This window comes from Poecilia mexicana, unplaced genomic scaffold, assembly GCF_051168715.1.
Source record: "Poecilia mexicana isolate PSO_F unplaced genomic scaffold, ASM5116871v1 scaffold_8, whole genome shotgun sequence".
Taxonomy (NCBI): Eukaryota; Metazoa; Chordata; class Actinopteri; order Cyprinodontiformes; family Poeciliidae; genus Poecilia; species Poecilia mexicana.
The window spans coordinates 4,516,881-4,537,273 of NW_028263377.1; the positions used below are offsets into that span (position 1 = coordinate 4,516,881).

At 40.7% G+C, this 20,393-nt stretch overlaps 1 protein-coding gene across 2 annotated transcripts in view; it reads left to right on the top strand.

Moving 5' to 3' along the window:
* Nucleotides 1-20,393, top strand: part of LOC106911422 (thyroid hormone receptor alpha) — an 87,756-nt gene that overhangs the window by 18,049 nt on the left and 49,314 nt on the right. The gene's annotated exons all lie outside the window — the stretch shown is intronic.

Sequence of the window (20,393 nt, forward strand, 5' to 3'; positions counted from 1 at the left end):
AGATGAAGGCTGGACTGGAGGCTTAAGGATGTTCAATAACAGGAATGCAAGGTTTTTACAATTTATGGAGAAAATTCTGTTCAAAGTAAGACAGACTTACTTTATTGTCGTTGCACAAAGACACAACAGTGAATTTGGCAATGAAATGCTGTTGGTTGGCTACAGAAATACACATAAAAACTATAAATGCTACTATAAATACATACATCTATGCAAATGTGCATGCATGTACAAAAAATACTAAAAAATAATTAATTGGAGAAAAAAGACAAAAGCAATGAACATGGTTAAAATTGGAAAAAGTTTGTTCTTGCTAAAAATATTCTTTAAAAATAGTCAAAAGTTAACTGTTGTCTGCTGATGTGCATACATGACTACATTTATATTAATAAATTATTTCATATAGATTTGTTTGTAGTCGTAAATGTTTAGAGTATTTTTAATCGCATTTTGTTGATTTTTTTTTCCTTTCCTCTTCTGCACAGATTTCACATGACTGAATATGCAAATTAGGTGATGATGCCATCACCTAATTTGATCATGGCGACTTTTAGGACAGCCAATAGCCGTTTTCTTTACTGACGAGTTGGCAGCTGTGTTTCTGACGGAGAGCGGTGTGTTTCTGCAGATGGCAGCAGGACCACAGGAAGAAAGCACAGACAGATTATCTCTCATGTTACACTGCCAACACACGCTGGCACTTTTAACAAATATATTCAAAACATTTTCTATGTAGAAGTTACACACTGCAGCTTTAAGGCAGCTTTATTCACTTTTTACTAATTCAATAATTATTTGTTGAGCAAATACCTTCTGGTTTTAGTCGGCCAGGTTCTTCTCAGAAACTCTTCCATTTGTCCATTTGTGCTTGAAGAGCAAAGCAGCTTAAATTTGACTGGTGGTCAACCAGAAAGACGATCATGGCAAGTAATATTTCACTAGGTTATTTTAACTTATTTTTTTATAATAAAGATTAAATAACAATTGGGTATGTTTCAGTCTAGTTAACAAAAACAAAAGGCATGGATTATCAGCAGGTCAGTAGCTGGTCAATCAGTTCTGTGTTCACCCGACCATTTAATAGTTGTCACTAAGCAGCGTCAAGGCTGAAAATGTAAAACTGCAACGGACTGGATGTGAAATTGTTTTCATTCACTCCATAACTGCACAGCGTTTGGGCTGATAGATATGAAATTTTGAAAATTAATCCAACCTGGTTTTAAAAGAAAATATTTAATCTGTTTTATCTCTGTGGTTAAACAACTTCCACCTTATAAAATCCATAAATCGGACATAAAAAGTTTGAAACAAACAACTACGGTTCATCTAAGTAAAAGAGCGACACAACGAGTGATTGTTTTAGTTCCCCACTAAGCCTGCATTCGGGCCTCGCTAGATCAGCGGTGCCGGGTGTCACATTCTGATTGTTCCTACGTGTTAGCATCAGCAGAGCCAGTTCTGCAGCTACAGATGGAGCCGTGGCCTCCGCTCAATGAACAAAACCCAACCGCGACGGGGGGAGCGCAGTCGCTCCAGCACTTCCACGTAAACGGAGGGAAGAGGCGAAACGAAGGTCAGCCATCACAGACTTAGATTCCTGGCAGTCGTCACAGCAGCTGATCATTAAAGAGGGAGAGTAGAGGGAGGATGGAGAGGAAACAGGAGGAGGACGTGGAGAAGCTGGTCGGAGTTGGATACAGCTGCCCCGCTCCGATTTCAGAGGTTAGTGCTGGATTTTATTCAGCTTTTGTACACCAGCTAGCTTTTAGTTATCTCCTAGCAAGTCTTGAACCATGAAAAAAATTGATTTTATCCAAACAAGGTTTTTCTATTATATTTTTTATACTATATGTGTTTGCTTCTGTCTTCAAAAATGCTGTGCTGCAGCAGGGAAGGGAATGGGTTTCATGTGTGCTTGAGCTTAAATAAAAAAGTTATAACTTAATGCTGAAAGTAAAAAAGAAAAAAGTTTGTTGTAGTATTTTACCTAAAAAATCTTTTTCAATATTCTTTGAGAAAAAAGTGTTTAGCATTTTGTCAAAGTATAAAACAGGTCTGCATTAGACATGAGAAATATTAAAAAGTATAGGGTTAGGGTTAAAAAAAAGCATACATTTGGTGTTTTATATAAGCTTCAAATGTTAATATTAGAGAATTCTGGCAAAGACTGGCAGCAGTTTACAGAACATTCACAACAAAACGGAAACAGTTAACAAGGTCATAAACAAATTTTACAAATACTTAAATGGTGAATTATATTAGACACAAGAACTTAAAATCAGAAATCTTAAATTATTTTGAATTCGTTGAACAGAATATCTTTGGAAAAAGCTGACTTAAAGCTTCAGTCAAACTTCAAATGATCATGTTTTAAGACCAAACTAAAGTAGAATATGTTAAAAGTGTCTAACTCCTTATAAACCTTTCCACATTTTCTTTCATAACAACCACAAGCTTCAATGTTCTATTAGAATGTTATGTGACTGATCTATAGAAATATAGATTTATTTCACAGCAAGGAATCATGAATGAAAATAAGACATGGGTTAGAATTTGCTTTGCATGGAGACTGACATTTAGTTTGATTTACATCAGGATTGCCTGTGCTCTGTGCTGGCTTAGCAGTGTAACTTCTTGCTCTTTTAGCTTTTGTTTAACATCGTCCAGTTCTGTTTTGTTGCTCGTAACAAAGTGAAATGAATCACGGCCAGATCCTCTGGAATGGGTGATTGATAGGAGCAGAAAAGGGCTGGGCCACGTGTGAATTAGCTGTACAGTGTTCCGCTTGTTTCAGTCTGATTAATTTCTGCACCTTAACTTTCTTTTTTTTTCTTCAACAGCTAACCTACCTACTGCTCTATTTAGACTAGAATATGTAGATTAACACAACTTTATATCCAAACACAGATTCTCTGTTTGAATTCAGGGCTGGACTGTAAGAGCCACTCTAGAACACTCAAATGCTTTCAATTATTGTAAGATGGACATTATCCTTGTTGTGGTTTTTCTGCTGATTCTCTTCGAAAGCAAGCATTCTGGGTATACGACCAAAATAAATGCGCGAGATAGCGCTAGCAGGAGAAACGGCTCGTTGTTTTTTCCCAAAGACGAAATGGAAATCCCACAAACTCTAGAATCTGACACCACTCCATTTTTGTTCACATTTGGTGAAGAAGGAAGTTGCAAACAGTCTTCAGATGTTCTTGTGTTGTTTCCTTCAGTGGTTCTTGGTGCAGCACCACCACAGGTGAGGAGGGCAACAGGTTTTTCAATTTCAAAGGGTTTGGTTTGTTTGACTCAGTGCGTTTCTGATACCAATGTCTGAGGTTTAGCACCAGCTGATACTGAGTCAATACAGAAACGGCTGCATTTAAAACTTTTCTTTTTTTAAATACAGACATAAATGTACTGAATTACAAATGTATACAGGGCTTAAAAAGCTACGGCCGGGGGCCGGATTTCCGGCTTTTGACCAAACGGTCCGCCTCAACCAAAATGTAGTCTTCGGACTAGACGGAACGTGTCGGCGGCGACACATCTAAATTTGCAGTACCGTAATTCCGCCACACGTAGCGCTATCTGAAAAATTCCAACGGTTTCTGAAAGGGGAGACGTTGCACTTTCCAGAAAATATCGGGTTAATACGGTAACTTCACAGCTGCAGCTGCAGAGAGTGTAATTAATCAGGGGGGCACTCGTTTAATAGACGGTAAATTGCGAAAATAACTTGCTGGATATTGAAAGTTCCGGTTGTTATGGATACATGGGTAAGTATATCATCTCACAGGACATTTAAAGAACTACTTACAATTAAAATAAGGAAGATTTATTTAGTCAGACGTTTGAAACTTAGGCGTAAAGAGCTCCGTCTGCGGGGCCAGACTTCCAAGCAAAGTGAGCATTGGACCAAACGGCCCGCCTCAACTAAACTGTAGATAATAGACAAAGATGTCTGCCAATCAGAATTCTAGCTCCCATGTTCTTGACCAATGACTGTAAAACGTTTTGTAGAAAAGAAGTGGATTCGTTCAGTTAAATCAAATGCAATATGAGAGAAGATGGAATTTGTCTCACCCGGTAAAGAAACACGTTTACTTGAGAAAGGAATTAAAAACAAGTGGCGCTGGGCAAAGGAAAGGGGAAAAGACGGGAAGCTGGTGGAAATTTTTACAAAAGGGGAGCAATGGGATTCCTTTGTGGGGCGTTTGGTTGAAGGTAAACTTTACACCTTACAATCACAAAAATACCAGTTTAGACTTTGAGCAACTTCCTAAAACTGTATTGTGTAACATTAGATCATTCTTGGCTGCAACGGTATCGATGGCAGCGCTCCTTCTTCTTCTATTCAGTGTTTGTAGCTTGTAGCTCCGCTCCTGCTACTGGTAGCTTCACCGCATCAGGTCAGAGTTACACCAGCTGACGTTGCTATGATTCACTTTGTCTGCTGTCTGATTTTGTAATATTTTATGTTTTATTGAGGATTTTTGTACATATGTTTGGGCAGTTCAATCTGGAGAGACTCAGACGGAGAGAGGGAAGCAGTTAAAAGGGTTTAATGACAAAAACAACATGAAAATAAACACAAAGTTCTTTGGCGATCAGGCCCCGGCCAGGGACGTCGAGCTGGACTTCGATAAGCTCGATGAACATTCCTGATGCAGCGAGGGAATGTAAACCCCCCAAAACGGGGCAGAGGCCGGGGCCGAAGCCTGGGAAGGAGGTGCTCGTACAGGGTTTCGAGAGTGACTTAGGAACGGGAGGAGGCAAAAATAAGGAGGTGACTTAGGCATAAGAGGAGGAACTAGGGACTCGATAAGGAGTGAGGTGGATAAGGGCCAAAAGGGGGCGCCCCGGAGCGGTAGTGATTGGCTGCTGGGAGATGTAGGCCAGCAGAGGTTGCCGCGGGGCGCAGAGCGAGGGGATGCTGGTAGATGAAGGCCAGCAGGGGACGCTGGAGCGTAGGTTGGCGAGAGGCTGGTAGATGTAGGCCAGCTACTGGTGACTGGGGCAATAAAGGTTTAGCGCTGGTAGATGTAGGCCAGCTACTGGAGACTGGGGCAATAAAGGTTTAGCGCTGGTAGATGTAGGCCAGCTACTGGTGACTGGGGCAATAAAGGTTTAGCGCTGGTAGATGTAGGCCAGCTACTGGTGGCTGGGGCAAAAAAGGTTTAGCGCTGGTAGATGTAGGCCAGCTACTGGTGACTGGGGCAAAAAAGGTTTAGCGCTGGTAGATGTAGGCCAGCTACTGGTGACTGGGGCGATGAAGGTTTAGCGCTGGTAGATGAAGGCCAGCTACTTGTGACTGGGGTGAAAGGTGAGGTGCCGGAAGAGGGAGCTGATGGGGCATGAAGCTAATTAGCTAAGGGAGAAGGTAGAGGAGGGCCTGGGGTAGAGATGGGTGGAGCTAGGCGCGATGTGGGAGGGTTTTAACAGAGAAGCGTTACCTGGGCCGGGCTGCACGGGGATGGGGAAAGAGGGGTGGGATAGAGGAAAAAGAAAGTTAGGACGATACTAGGGCTAAAAGCTACGATGGGACCAACTCACGGTAGACGGTAGAGGATGAAGAGGGATGGAGATGAGTGAAGATGAGGCCTAAAAGGGGAGAAAAGGACAAGGAGAAAAAGGGGGGATGAGGGGGATGCTTAGAGGATGGGTAACGAAGGCCAGGATGACCAACCACCACCAGCGAATGCGCAGTGCTTACCTAGGCACTGAGAGAACGTTGGGCTGCGAGTACAGAGGTGACGTCTGGGCGGATGTACGCTGAGAACGCTGAGGACGACCATCGTCCGAGCTGCTGAAGGGTCGTGGCGGGGATGTTCTGAGCGGCTGCAGACGTGGCGGCCCCTATTCTAAAGGAGTGGCCCGAGAACTGATTGGGCGGGAGGTTGCATGAAGCCAGGAGCTCCCTCAGGTGGTTAACGAACCAGGAGGCGGACATGGGGTGGCCCTCGGGAGTGATGAACAGGGGCCCGGAAGGGGGAGTTAACTTGTGACGTAGGAGCGCAAACTTGAACATGGCGCGGAAGGGGCAGAAGGGGCCGTACGTGCGAGCCACGGCGATGGTGCACGCGCCCCTGGACTTGGAATGTTTGAGAGACAGGCTGTAGAAGTCGGGGTGGAACTTGAGGTCCGAGACCGCTAGATCTCGGGAGGGGACGAAAGAATAATCTGGAGTGGAGAACTCGCCCAGGCGGAGGAGGCCGTAAAAAGCCAAAAGAAACGAGGTTGAGAGGAGAGATTTCAGATAGGGGGAGTAGGGTTTTAGCTGGAGGGCGATGAGCAGGTCTTTGAGGATGGGGAGAGTGATGGGTAGACGCCTATCAGGGAGGGTGGGATGCCGTTTAGATATGCCCTTCAGAAAAAGTTTCACGGCGTGGTTGGAAAAAAGGCTTAGCGAAGGGAGGGGCTGGTGAAGCTGCGAGAAGAAGTTGACGCCGGCCAGGAGGCTGCGAATGTAAGAAGGCTTAAAACGAGAGTGCTCGAGGCAGAAAGTAGCGAAGGCCAGGACGGTGTTGATGGAGATGGGTAACGGGGGAACACGGTGAAAGGAGCAGAATTTAGTGAATTTGGACCAAGCGTAAGAGTAGGATTTAAGCGTGGAGGGGGCCAAGCCGTTCTTGATGTGAAATTTGGCTGACTGCAGCAGGGGGAAGAGGGAGGCGGGAACTAGTCCAGGCGGAGGCTCCCGAGAGAGGGCACCGGAGTTGGAAAGGGGCTGGCTGACGGGCAGAGTTGACGGAAAGTCAGTAGGCGGCGCCGGATGGGCGTTGGCGAGGGTGAACGCCGAGGTGGGAGGAAGGGGGGCGGGTTGAGGGGGGGCGAAAGTGCCGATGGCGGGGGTGGAGGCCGTGGCGGCGAAGCCGGCAGTGGTCTGGAGCAGTAGAGCGGAGAGCGAGGTAATGGAACGCTGAAGGGAGTCCATGGAGGCGGCGAACGAGTCGGTGAGTAGGTGCGGCTGGGCCGAGGAGGGGGTGGGGGGTGGGGGGTGGAAAAGGAGGTCCGAAGAGGGACCGGGCCTTCCCTGGTTGAGGTCCGGGGTATGAAGAGCAGAGTCCTGAGTCGGGCGAGGAGAAGGGCCTTGGGCGCGCTGAGCCGGTGGGGAGGAGGCTGGGGGTCCTCTGCGACGTTTGGCCGGTGGATCGGCGGACTTGCAGGTTCGCTTCCTGCTGGTCGGGGGTGGCGAGGGGGAACGAGCGAAAGGGTGGGGAGAGGAGTCCCTGGAAGGCAGAAGGGCGGCGAGAGAAGCGATCTGGGAGGACCGGAGGCCCGGGGTGGGCGTGACCCCTCTCGACCTGAGGGCTGAAGCAGGAGACGGGGGATCCGGGCGGGTAGCCAGGCGAGCGCTACGGCGCGCGGGGGGGAAGGACGGAGGGACGGGGTCTTGCAGGGAGGTAGCTGGAGAGCCGGGAACGAAGTCGGAGTCGGACATGAAGAAATGCGTGCCAGGACGATCGAGGCAAAAAGCGGTTGATCGGGGCTGGTAAGCGGAGGAGGCTTGGAGTGAAGGTCCTTTTGAACCTGAGCCTGGACGATGATTGGCTGGAGTGAGGCTTGGACCTGCGTTGATAGGTCCGGGTGCGGAGAGGGAGGCACTGATAGCAGGGCCAGGTGCGTCAAAAGAGTCTTCCAGCCTGAACTTCAGTCAAGACTCCATTTCTGTGATCATGTCAAAGCAGCAACTTCTATTAAAAAGTGTTTTATTTCCGTTTGAAAGCTGCCCGCTTCCATGGAAGAACAACAGAAAATCGCTCTTATAAACATGTAATTACTAAAATCACGATACCCTCACTTTGTATCCCTCTGAAAAATTAATCCATTTAAATAAAGAAATCCCTCCATGGGTGATACCACGATAGAGAGCGTTCATTATATAGCGATAACAACGGTGCTGTAAGTGGTCCGGTATGAAACGGGTGTGATAGAACAACGGAACCACAGCACTTTTAAATTTCAATAATCAGAATACCGAAATTGTTTCTGTTGTTTTAAAAGATTTATGTCAGTCTGCCTTTTCCCCATCGATACGCCCTGCACCTTAGGGGGTTAAAAAAAATAACTACGCGCACAATGGGCAAAACTCTGAAACAGGAGAAGCGGGACATAAAACGGAGCGACGAACTAGATGTGAATTATGGCATAAAAACAGAGAATCCGATGCTGAACAGTGAAAAATCAACACATGATGTGAAACATGATGATTAGGAGGCGCAGCAGGTGATGAGTGAAGATTAATGATGGTCAATAAATGATAAAATAAATCTAACAACAGGAAAGAAACTAAAGTGGACATAGCAATAAACCAAGAGAGGATAATACTAATCAAAGGAAACTAAATGGAAATGAATGACGAACAAAATGCAAGAATAAACTAAGAAACTAAAGTAAATTCAGAGGAATAAACTGGTATGGCAAGACCTTTCGAGCAATAATTAATACAGAGGACTGTATGGCAAGAATAAACAGACACCATTTCCAGATAAAAAGTAAAATAATATTGTTGAAGTGCCATGGGTTTGTTGAGACCATATCTAGTACTGAGAATAAATATATCTTACAGATCATAACAGTAAAGAACTTATCACTTATTTATGGTTTTAATTAGATTTTATATATTTATTTCTTCAGTATTATTTTTCATGTCAGTGTTAATATCATGAGGCTGATGACTCCATGACACTTTCAATTTGAATCATTAGGATTTGATTAAGAACCAGATTTGTTCTTTGTAATCTCTGTCCAGTAAACTATTAATCTATAAATCAATAGACAGGTCTATATAAAGATATAATCCATGTTTCTGTCTCATATTTGTGTGGCATTAAAAGGACCTGGAACTTTTGTTTTTCCGCTGAAAGCTCTGGTTTGCACATTAAATGCCATGTGGGTGAAATTTTATGGATGATACTCTGATGTCCCATTCTCCTGAAGGCAGCACAGAGCTGCTCCACCAGAAACCAACAGAATCACTGAAGAGAAGAAGAGCTATGATTAATGTAGTTACAGTTCTATCCATGTTTTAATGTTGCAGAGCTCAGTCGATTTGCAAATAGTTCAAAGTTTAAACTGGCATGTTGTTCATCCTTTATCTGGTAATTTTGTGGAATATTTAACAACTAGAAAATGGCAAAGAACAAGAATATTTTTTGCACTCTGATTGGCTGCTGTTGGCCAAGGAATTTTAAGTTGATTGTTCATAAAATTTTTCATAAACACCTGTGAAAATAATTTTTATTCACATGGCTTTTTTGTTCTCTGGGAAATTATCTTGATGATAAATACAGAAACAAGCCTAAAAGTCTAAACATCTACAATAGTGATAGTTATATTAATAATAAAATAATAGTCAGTGCAAAGTAGCCTACAAATTCTTTGTTGGGGGGGTGAGGGACCTGGAGAAAGGCTAGAGGGGCGCTTTCCGGAAAAAGGTTGAGAAACTGATTTCGTTGGTAATGTTGCATGTTCTAAATTACTTGCAAAAACATTGACTGAAAGGACTCTTATTTAATGTTGAGGGATTTTTGCCTGTAAGGCTAAAACCTTTAGGGCACAGACATTTTACATTTTGTTTTGAGTTGAAATGAACTGAAGTCTTATTTAAGTTTGAGTGTTTAGCTCCTTAATTGTATTGTTAGAAGCAATTGTTTGCACTATTCAAAGACACTTTTTATTAAACTGTGGCAATAGCAATGCTATAGTTAATTTCTATCATCACTATAAGTTTCAGGCTCAGGATTTTTTTTATACTTTAAGCCCTGTGTATATGATAACTCTACACTAGTGCAGCACATTTAAATACACAAATAGCTTCACAAGTTTGGGCAAACATGTAAAACCAACTTTCATTTGTTCAGTTGGTGGAATTAGGAGTAGAACAGCCAATACAAAATAATCAATAAAGGAACTGAAACTGATAAAAACAATAGGTTGACTACATTGGCTAAACATGTAAAAATAAACCCAGACAAACCTTTTTTCAAATGGTTCAGGAAGTGTAATTAGGAATTTTAAATATAATATAAAATAAATAACAAAACATGACATATCTCAGAGCACAAAGCATAGAATTAGACTGAATAGATCTGCCGATATGGATCGGGCACATTACCACCGATATGCGATCTAGATTATTTTTATTTATTTTTTTTTTCGATATCGGGACTGATACAGATATTAATATCGGATCAGTGCATCTCTACCTAAAACATGGAAATCTTTCCATCTTTCACTTCCTCTTTTGCAAAACCATTGCATACACACATAATGTCTTCACTATATATATATATATATATATATATATATATATATATATATATATATATATATATATATATATATATATATATATATATATATATATATATATATATTTTTTTTTTTTTTTTTAGTTCCCTTTTTATATATTTGTACAGAATGTATTGACTCCAAAGTGAAAGTTAAATCCTTGTTAGTGTGTGGATCCAATTCCAGACGTTCATCTGATGGAGCTGTGGCTTCACGTGGAACCTGAATACTTTATAATCCTTGTGTGTTGCTCAGAAAAGGGGCATTTATTTTTAAGTAACTTTGCAATTGTTCTCTCTTCATTTCATCCTTCATCAGCTGAAGAGAGGTGAAACATTTTCAGACCTCACACATTCCCAGCAACATACACATTCCCTAACTCTGACTCTGTCACATCCAGAACTCAGATACTAGAAGCGCCCACGCATCCACATGCTTCCATCACTGGTTAATTACGGGTGCTGCCGAAGAAACGGCAGCCATACATACTCAATGAGAGCAGACGAACAATGGACGCACAGAGAGGATGATTGCTGTAAATAAAAGGCTGGAAGTGGAGCGAGGGAGGAGAGGAGGAGGAGACCATGCCTGTTGGCACATGGTGGGATGAAAATAACCAGGACAGAGAAGAAAAAGGAAAACTTTTTTTTCCACAATGGAAGAGCGTTCACTTGGAATAAAGCCTCTGATTTTATTTTTAAATATCTCTGTCTTTACCAACAGTTGTTTAGAAGTAAAAACATCTAATACAGTTAAATTGAAAAAAAAAGTCAGTAAAACTTAAGAAATTAATTTAGAAGGTTAAAGAAATTGAAAATATTTACTATTACAATCATGTCCAAATGACCCAGGTGGTATAAATGACTGCTGCATTTACTGTTATGCAAAAGTATTGAACTTTTTTCATGTTTCAACCACAAACTTAAGATGCAGTATTATGTAAAATCGACTTTTTGAGATTTACATTATATTATAAATGTACTCCCTCTTCAAAAACATACCTGCATCGTTGCTTTGATTCTTTTATACATGTTTGAGAAATCCTTCAGTCTCCATGGCCACCATTCAGCTGTGCAAAACGGCTGCTCTCTCCTCGGAGCTGCAGCTTCTGAGCTTTGGCCTCACAGAGCAGCCTCCACCTCCTCAGCTCCTTCAGACTAGCCAGCAGCAATTAGCAAACACTTGGTGGAACTGCACACCCACCAAGCTCATCTCACAAGCTACTTTTTCAGTCTGACACTAACAAAAATGCTTAATGGTGTCATGATTGAGGGTAGACTTCTGACCCACATGCAGAATCAGACCCGGAAACAACTGGTGAGTTAGTATTTTTATTAAAAAAAGAAACGATCTAAAAGTACTGCAGGTGATCCGAGGATATAGGTCCGAGTCACGCCTGGAAGCGGAGAGAACAGGTTAATGGTCTGGCCAGAGGAGGGCAAAGTGCGATGGGGAACCGAGTTTCAGCTTACATCTTCTTGGAAGGCTTCCGACGGGGGAGGATGCGATCGAGCAGTGGACTGGAGCAGGAGAGGCTCTGAAAGCTGCAGGCAGCTTCACTGGTGGAAGTTGGCCAGATCCTGAAAGTGAATGAACTGAGGGCTAGTGAGGGGCGTTGACTACAGGGAGAAATCCTTTCGAGAGAATAACAAAAACTAGTGTTTCAGAAGAAGGCTTTAACGAGCTAGAGACTACCGTGGAGGGATAATCATCCGGCGGAGAGGAGAGGTCCGATGGCTCCTTAAATCCTCTCGACTGATGATCCAACTAGCTTCAGGCGTGCAGCTCCACTCCAGGCCACTCCCCAACGGGAAGCCGAAGGGGAGAGACCTTTCTTAAAGAAAAGCCCAGAACCTGACAAATGGAGGAATATTAATGTGACGACTTCCTGAAGGCAGAGTGTCTGAAAAAGCAGGAGCCATTTGCTAGACCTAGATGTAGCTAAAACAAACAGAATGGCCTATTCAAAGTCAAGATCTAAATCAAATCCAGAATATGTGGAAAAACTTGTATATTCATATATATGTACTCGTTTATCTTTTTTTTTTTTTAAATTTGCAAAGGAGAACAAGCAAAAACATTTCTGAATATAAGTTGTAATATCCGCAAAAGGGCATCACAGAAGACAAATGTCAAATACATGTCTCTGGCAACTTGTAAAGAAAAAATATAGCAGAGCATGTATTATTTTTGTTCATACACATACAACAAAATCTAGTTTTGTGTTGCAACATAAACTGTAAAACATTTGCAAAGCACTGAGAATCGGGCCAACCTGCTGATTGTTTTGGTTCTTTTTTAATTGGCACGGTCCCTCTCTGTGACCCAAATGTTTAAATATGTTGGTTTAACAAACTGAGGACAAAGTTCAGCTCGATTCTCTTCAGAGTTCAGTCCAGTTCACTCCATTATTTTAGCTCTAGTTCACAGCAGAGGCCATCTCAGGACACTGGACAGAGAAAACCAAAGTTCAATTCAGATCCCATTAGATACAATCCAGCTAATCCAGTTTAATCCCAGGTCATATAACTGTAGTTATTTCATAGCTAGATTCTAAAAGTTATACATATGGAGAAACAAATGGACAAAGTTGAATCTTTACATTCAAACCTTAGTTTCACACTAGCAGCTTCGAAGAGGAAGAGTATCTGTATAATTGTGAAGTTATGTCTCTAAACTGCATAGTTCTGTATACATATGTCTTAAAAGGGCGGTATTATGTAAAAAAAAAAATCTATATTTTTTTTTTAGCTTTACATTATGTTATAATGTTATTCCGTTATCAAAAACATACCTGGAGTGTTGCTTTGATTCTGTCATGCATGTTTGAGAACTTCTTTAATCTCCCATGGCAACTATTCAGCTGTGCAAAACACCTGGTTTGACCAAGCCCCGCCTTCTTGGACGGAGCTCCTCCTCTGAGCTGCAGGATTGTCCTATATTTAGCTCCATCCATCTCCTCAGCAGCCTGACGTAGGAGAGTTTTTGTCATAGACAGAAGAAGCATCAGGACTGATGAGGAGATGGATGGAGCTAAATATAGGACAATCCTGTTAGAAGCTGAAAAAACCCTGAGACTGGGGCAGGCATTCACCTTAGCGACATCTACCACAGGTAAAGAGCTTCCAGCTCATAACCTCACATAAAACTCCCATAATAGTTTATGTAGAATAAAGGCAACCTGCAGAACCGTCTGCCACTAATTCAGAAAATTCATCATGATGATGCTTAGTTTTTCTCAAGTAGGTTTATTTTGAAACCTTGACGTTGCGAGCACTCTAGTTAATGAGTTTCATCTCAACGAAACCTATCAAGTACTTTCAGTCACCTTGGCTACGTGAAGCACCTAGTGCTCAATCCCCAAACAGTCATTAAGTCCTTCCAGCTAAAAAGGGTTTGGCTCAGGAATTAGTAATCGTTTTACCCTGTTCTGGCCTTCTAAGTCTTGACATCTACGCCCCGGGAGTGTCAAGTCTTAAACCACTGATATCTCTAGCCAGTGAATGCAGAGCTACACTCTATATTATTGACAGGCCTTGTTATCCTCCGGTGCTACTTGGCCTTTTAGCATTATAAGCCACCTAATGCGGTGGTTTGAACATCGGAGCATTATCGGATCGTTTCTGGAACAGCAAAAGCGGCTTCTTTCACAACTTTTGTATCTTAGCTCGATCAAAGGGAAGTTTGTTTTTCTCCTTCTTTTGATCATATTTCATAAGGCCAGAGAAACTGTTGCTCTTTAAGTGCTGTCGGCATCAAATGAAGCTCAGCAAAATGACGGCAAGATGAAAGATTGGATAGAACGTTAAAGAGATTTCACACAACATAGCGAATAGATGATGAGTTGGACCCCAGTAAAAGATGATTGGGAAGGTAAGAAGAGTTGGATGAAGGAGAATCACTTATCTTTGATAGCTCCACACTTGGCCTAATAGACTTGGATCTCATCCACGGCGTGCCAATACAAGGTGTGTGTGCTCACCTGTTCACCTTGCTTTAGTGCAGATGTACTTTGCTTTTAATAGACTGTGAAGCCAAACTCGATGTGGAATGTTTTCATATTTGAGACTGAATTCAAAAACAAATCCCAGCTCATAAAATGTGTCTTTTTTTTTTTTTTTTTTTAATTCAGTCTTCTCAGATCATGGTATTGTTTGATGTGAGATTTTCTTTTTGTTTTTATTCTTTGATTATTTTATGTTAGCTTCAGATATATATAAAAGAAGATTGAGTGAAGCAAACTGGCTTTAATTATAACGTTCCTCTCTAGTTTCATTTTAGAACTTAACAGTTTAGGCATTAGAAGCAGGTTTACCTGCCTGATTGTAGTTCATTTGGGGATTTGTGTATCCTGAAGTACAACACAAAGACAAAACAACGATTATATTGTGTTTCATACTCTGATGCCATCTGCTGTCTCATAAGTGAAAGTGGGCGCCAGCAACTCAGCTTTATTTTCACTTTTCCGTCCTGCAGCTACAGAACGTTTGTTTCAGTCATGACAGAAGCTAAGCTGATGGAAATGTGGAAAAATCTATGGGGCAATAAAAAGTTGCCGTCTTTTCTTTTGTTTTGAGAGTTTTCTGTCTCTAAAATAGTGCACCCACTATTCAAAAAAGAACAGCAAAATACTACTTATCGTTCAATGGTGATACAAAAATATTGTGCATATACTGTATGTAAGACTGGGCAATAACATTCACTTGCTGTTTCTTACATTTCTGTAGAGAGATATTTGGCACGCCAGGGGAAATCCAGGAACAAGTTTCTGGAACAAAAAATTAAAACCTTGATTTTCTGCCAAAGTTTATTTTCACGTTTATTCAAAAAGTAAATATCACAAAGAAAACCCATATTCTATAAATGGCATTTTTGGAGTTTTTACATTGTAATTTTTTTTTTTTTTGACAAATGGCCAAATCTTTTTCATTTAGTTTTTTTGTAATTATTATTATTTCTGTATGTTTTGGATTAAAAATTGTTAGTAACTGACTTTGCACATTGGATCACATTCCAACTACACACTTTAAAGAAACTTTTTTTTTCTTTCAGTAGTACAAACGCTTTTGTGAAGAAAAAAAATAGAAAGCAAATCACATTTACCCTCCTCTTCACCACTGTGTTGGTCTTCTGCATAAAAACATATTGAAATAAGATAGTTTGTTAAAAGGTTATAAATACTTTTTCCTGGCAAATATCACTTTTTATCCTGCCTACAAGATTAACTAGAGTCACCTTTCAGGCTTTATCAATGTTATTACTAAAATCTAATTCACATTAATTCAATTCAGTTTTATTTTAGTAGCAACAAATCCCAATACAATACAGGTCATCTCAGGACAGCTTGACAAAGTCCGCTTACAAAACAAGAAAAAAAAGATCAGAAACGTTCTAAAAGTCATTATTTAACATTTATTAGCATTCAGAAGCCATGTGATGTTTTCACTGTGATAAACTGTGATAATCAGTAAAGCCTAATTCTCTCTCTATTCACCCTGCTGCAAGCTGTGAGAGCAGCCTCTGTCCGCTGCACCTCAGACTGCAGGTCACCTGAGGACACGTTCATACACACAACACCGGTGTTGTGGTAAAACTGGATTCTTCTCTCCGTCGCTTCATTTAAAAAAAAAAAAAAAAACTGAACTGAACTGGTAGTGGAACCCAGAACTCAGTGGAGCTAGTTCTACTAAAGAGCTTCCAAAACAACACAATTAGTAAGTAAGTAGTACAGTAAGTTTACTGTAATTGTTAAAAAAAAAAAAAATACACATCGATATCGATACACATTGATATTGATTTATTTTTATTCCAATTAAATCTCAGTGCATTGGATTATTTCATTTTCTAAATCTAAGATTTGGAAAAAAAATTAGATTTCTATTTGCAAAACCTTTTATGTCCTACTGGTGGGTTGACGGAGAACAAATTCTAAACATTTTCAACAACAAAACACAAAACAGCAGAAAATAGAAAAATGTCATAAAACACAAAGTCCAACCATATTCATAGAGACTAAACATACCATATACAGATGAAAAGGCCTGTCGTGATGTTGTTTATCATACCAATTAATTGTTTGCTTGACGATAAATTGTCCAGTAAATTATTGCGATACTTGATAGTATTGGTGTTTTGAGGCCATTCTATACTAATTTAATGACAATAGCATAGTGATGCAAGTTCACCCTCACAAAAACCATGAAACTCTTCACATTGAAACTAGGAGATATTTCAAATACCCAAAATAAAACATTTACAACCAAAATAATAAATATAATGGACTGTGATGTCTCTGTAAACAAAATGCGAATAATCAGGCTGGAAATTATCAAGCTCATTTTAATTGTGATTACTGAATAGTTGATCATTACGACAGGCTTACCCATATCAGACATTTATTTATGAATTGCTTCAAAATCACAAGTTTTCATAAATCTTCGTGTTGGCTAGGAGCTCTGTAACTCAGACTTCGGATGGGTTTCTTTCCACAAGCTTATTGTAATAATTTGCCTGAATACTGGAACGTTCTCCTGACAGACCTGAACAGAGAGACTAACCCTTCATAGTCTCTCTGTTTCAGATCAAAACATTATTTCTTTAATGGCTCTGAAAAGTCACAAATTAAAAGTCTACTCTGTTCTGTTTTGAATGGGCATCATCAAGAGGTGAAATGAGTTCTGTTTGTGTTTGGGGAATGAGGGGCTGGGACAGAGAATTACCCAGCCCCTCCTTCCACTGCCACTGTTTTGAAGGCAGAGTAGTTTAAAAGGCCTCATGCGTTTGGGAAATCTTCATAAGTTGGGTATAAAACTGTGAATAGATGGTACTATTTTGATCTGTGGCAAAAGTTCATGGTGTTAGCAGGATAACACCACTGTGAGCGCTGCATTGCTGAGAAATAACACAATTACCAGTAAGGTATCAACAAGAAGGCACTGTTCTTATTAAACTGTTCTGGTTTAACAAGTAGGAGCAGCAGTGTAGCTCTCCAAAGACTGTTTAAGCTTCTGGTTTCATTTGGAGGAAACAGAACTAACGCCTGGTGACAGGCACTAATTGCTTTCACTAGCGTGTTTGTTGTTGCTGTTGATGTATTTTCAGATTCATACGGCTGTGTTCACACTGCAGCCTGACGTGACCCAATTCTGATTGATTGATTGATTGATTGATTGATTGATTGATTTATTTATTTATGTGACCTGCGTCTGATCTTTTCATGGCAGTCTGAACAATACAGGTCTGAATTTTTTCTATTTGCATATCCGATTGCCAGTGGCTCGCATTCTTCCGACTTGAACGTCATTGATGCTCGACAGACGACACTATCCTGCGTCCTGATACGCTCAAGCTGGAAGAAAAACAACAATCATGGCGGACTCTTCTCAGTTGATAATTCTCCTGCCACTTTTCAACCAACATGTCCTCCTTTATGTGCATTTTCAACTTTGTACAGTCATCGCATGTTTTCCTGACATTTTTAGTGTCAAACTGATTTATTTTTGAAATAGTTTTACATTATTTTAAGTGTGTGAAAACGTTGTTAAAAATCTGACATGAAGTCTTTATTTACTCTCTCAAAGCTCAACTCATGGATGAGCTTTGAGAGTTTAGAGAACACTTTCAGCAGTGACCTATACAGATTGAGTCTTTTACAGAGCTCAGCTGACATTTGGAGCATTCAAAACTGGAAAACAACAGATAAAAACTCCCAAAGCAAATTAAACCTGAATTTGTCTTGGTGTGCTTGTAAGCAGCTTATAGCGAATTAGATTTGGCTGCAGTCGCTTTCCTCTAATAGAAGCAGGACTGTAGCAGTAAATAAGGAACACAGAGGTTGTATTGTAAAAGCAGATCTACTTCCAAGGAGTCTGTCTTACAATGTTTCAAACTACATGAATACCAGGAATCTTGCTTTTTTTTAAAAAAAAGGGTTTTCAAAGAAATAAACTGGGCTTAATTTGCATTTTTTTTCCACACACTGAGCCATAAATTCTGCAAACCAGGTGGGAACATTCGGTTTTATCTTCTAAACATTTTAATCAAATTACTTTCAATCACACTTTGAGTCTTTTTTTTCTTTTGGTAGATTCAGTACATTTTTCATCAGTTTTGAACTGTAGAGTGCACTCAGACCAGCACTATTTGTATTTATTTATTTATTTATTTATTTTTCGCTTTAATTGAACTCAAAAAATCCATTCAGAAAATCGACTTTATTTGAGGAAATAAGCTTAATTCTGACGGAAACCAAGAAAATGAACGTTGGCCCACACAAAGGCCCTGGTTTTGGGCCGGTTGAAGTTAATTCTGGTATATGTAAACACCAAGTGGACCAGAGACCACTGCATAAACAGGAAGTGGACTACAGTGCAGGGCATTTTGGGTAAATACAACCAAAACAAACAGGAGAAGTGTCACATGGGTTCTTGTTTTTTTTACCAACAACAAAAGAGAAATCCTAGAACACGCTGCGTCCCTGTTCTAAAAATTGGTCTACCTCTCCATTACAGGGGCTGAGATCAAGTTTTTGATCTCAAGTCCAGCTCGAGTCTTTAATCTCAAGTTTTTGATCTCAATTCTTTGATCTCAGATCTCAAGTCTTTGATCTAAAATCCAAGTCAAGTCTCAAGTCTTTGATTCTGAGTCTCCAAGATTCCAAGTCTTCAAGTCTCGAGTACCCAAATTTGCAAACTAGACATGCCCAATTCAAAGTAACCTAAATTCCCTTTGTGTCCCTTTCAACAGCTCTCTTCGAACATTAGTAAGTTGTCTTCACCACGTTTAGATGTCTAATTGAATTTGGTTGCTGCCATGGGATTGGTTTATTCAATATTTCTGCCCCATGCATCCTCTTGACCTTCTTGACCAAACTGAAATAACGGTGGATTAAGCCGAGTTTTTGTGTCCAGCCATGAATCGGCAGTCTGTGGGCGTTCAGGGGGAAAGGGTCACCATCAGGTCAGCATTCTTCCCACTGAATATGTACTTAAATATCAAGTAGTGTTAGAAATATCCTCATGGAAAATCTTGCACCGTGACGGCCGCTGTGATCTATGCTTTTTCATCATCCTTCTTCTAAGCTATGAGCTCTTCCTCAGCTATATCCCTGTCCTGCCTCTCCTCTTCCTCTGTATACAACTCTAGTTTAATAATAAGAGCAGTAGCAGAGGATATTGCTGACATTTCTGTTGGAAATTTGGATGTGACTGGCTGGTACAAAAAAACCCAAGACTGGCTGGTACATTTTGGGGGCGTTTATGATTATTGAAATTGTTCCATGTGTGCCAGCTAATAAATACCACGTTTTTATCACAGCATGTTAGCTGAAGTCTTTTAGCACTTAACAGGGGTGCAAATGATGTCTTTGTAGCTCCACTACTGTTTCGCGCTCATTAATTATTTATAACAGGATTGGAGGCATCAGCGGGTGAGCTATCACAGTAAAACATGGCTTTAAATGTTCGTTATGAGAACAGGATTGAAGGCTAACGGATAAACCAGGGCAGCGTAGCAGCCTGTGAACAGAAAGTGCAGCAGTTCTAGGCTTGTTCTCTCAAAGATTGTCAGAACATCATGTTAAAAGTTGAAAAAAAAAAACAGAAATTATGCTACACTGGAGAGGAGAATGTAGCAGAGACATAGAAGAAGCAGTGGTCATGAATAAATCTTAGTTTACAATCATATTTAATAAGTGATTGCATAAACTGACCTCATTCAACAGTGGTCCAGCCAATAGGTGCCATCTTCCTAAGTGCATTCAATGTTTCTCAGGACCATCCACTGGTCCACCAGTATCCCTGGCTACCATTACAACACAAAATCAATAAAACAGTCCAAGCAAATCAGAAAAAAAGTATTGTATAGGATAAGTCAGGGGATGGAGATAAAAACATCAATTCAAGGCCCTGAACATCCCCTGGAGTTCAGTTAAATTCGTCACTAAGAAAAATCTACCCAGATCAGATCGTCCTCACAAACATTTGAGTGACCATGAAGAAGAGGACACCAGGTTACCATGACTACGTTGAAGGAGTCACAAGCTGAAATGGAGAATCTCTGGGGATGTTGTCAAGGTTCTTCACCAGGCAAAGCTTTGTGGGAAATACTTT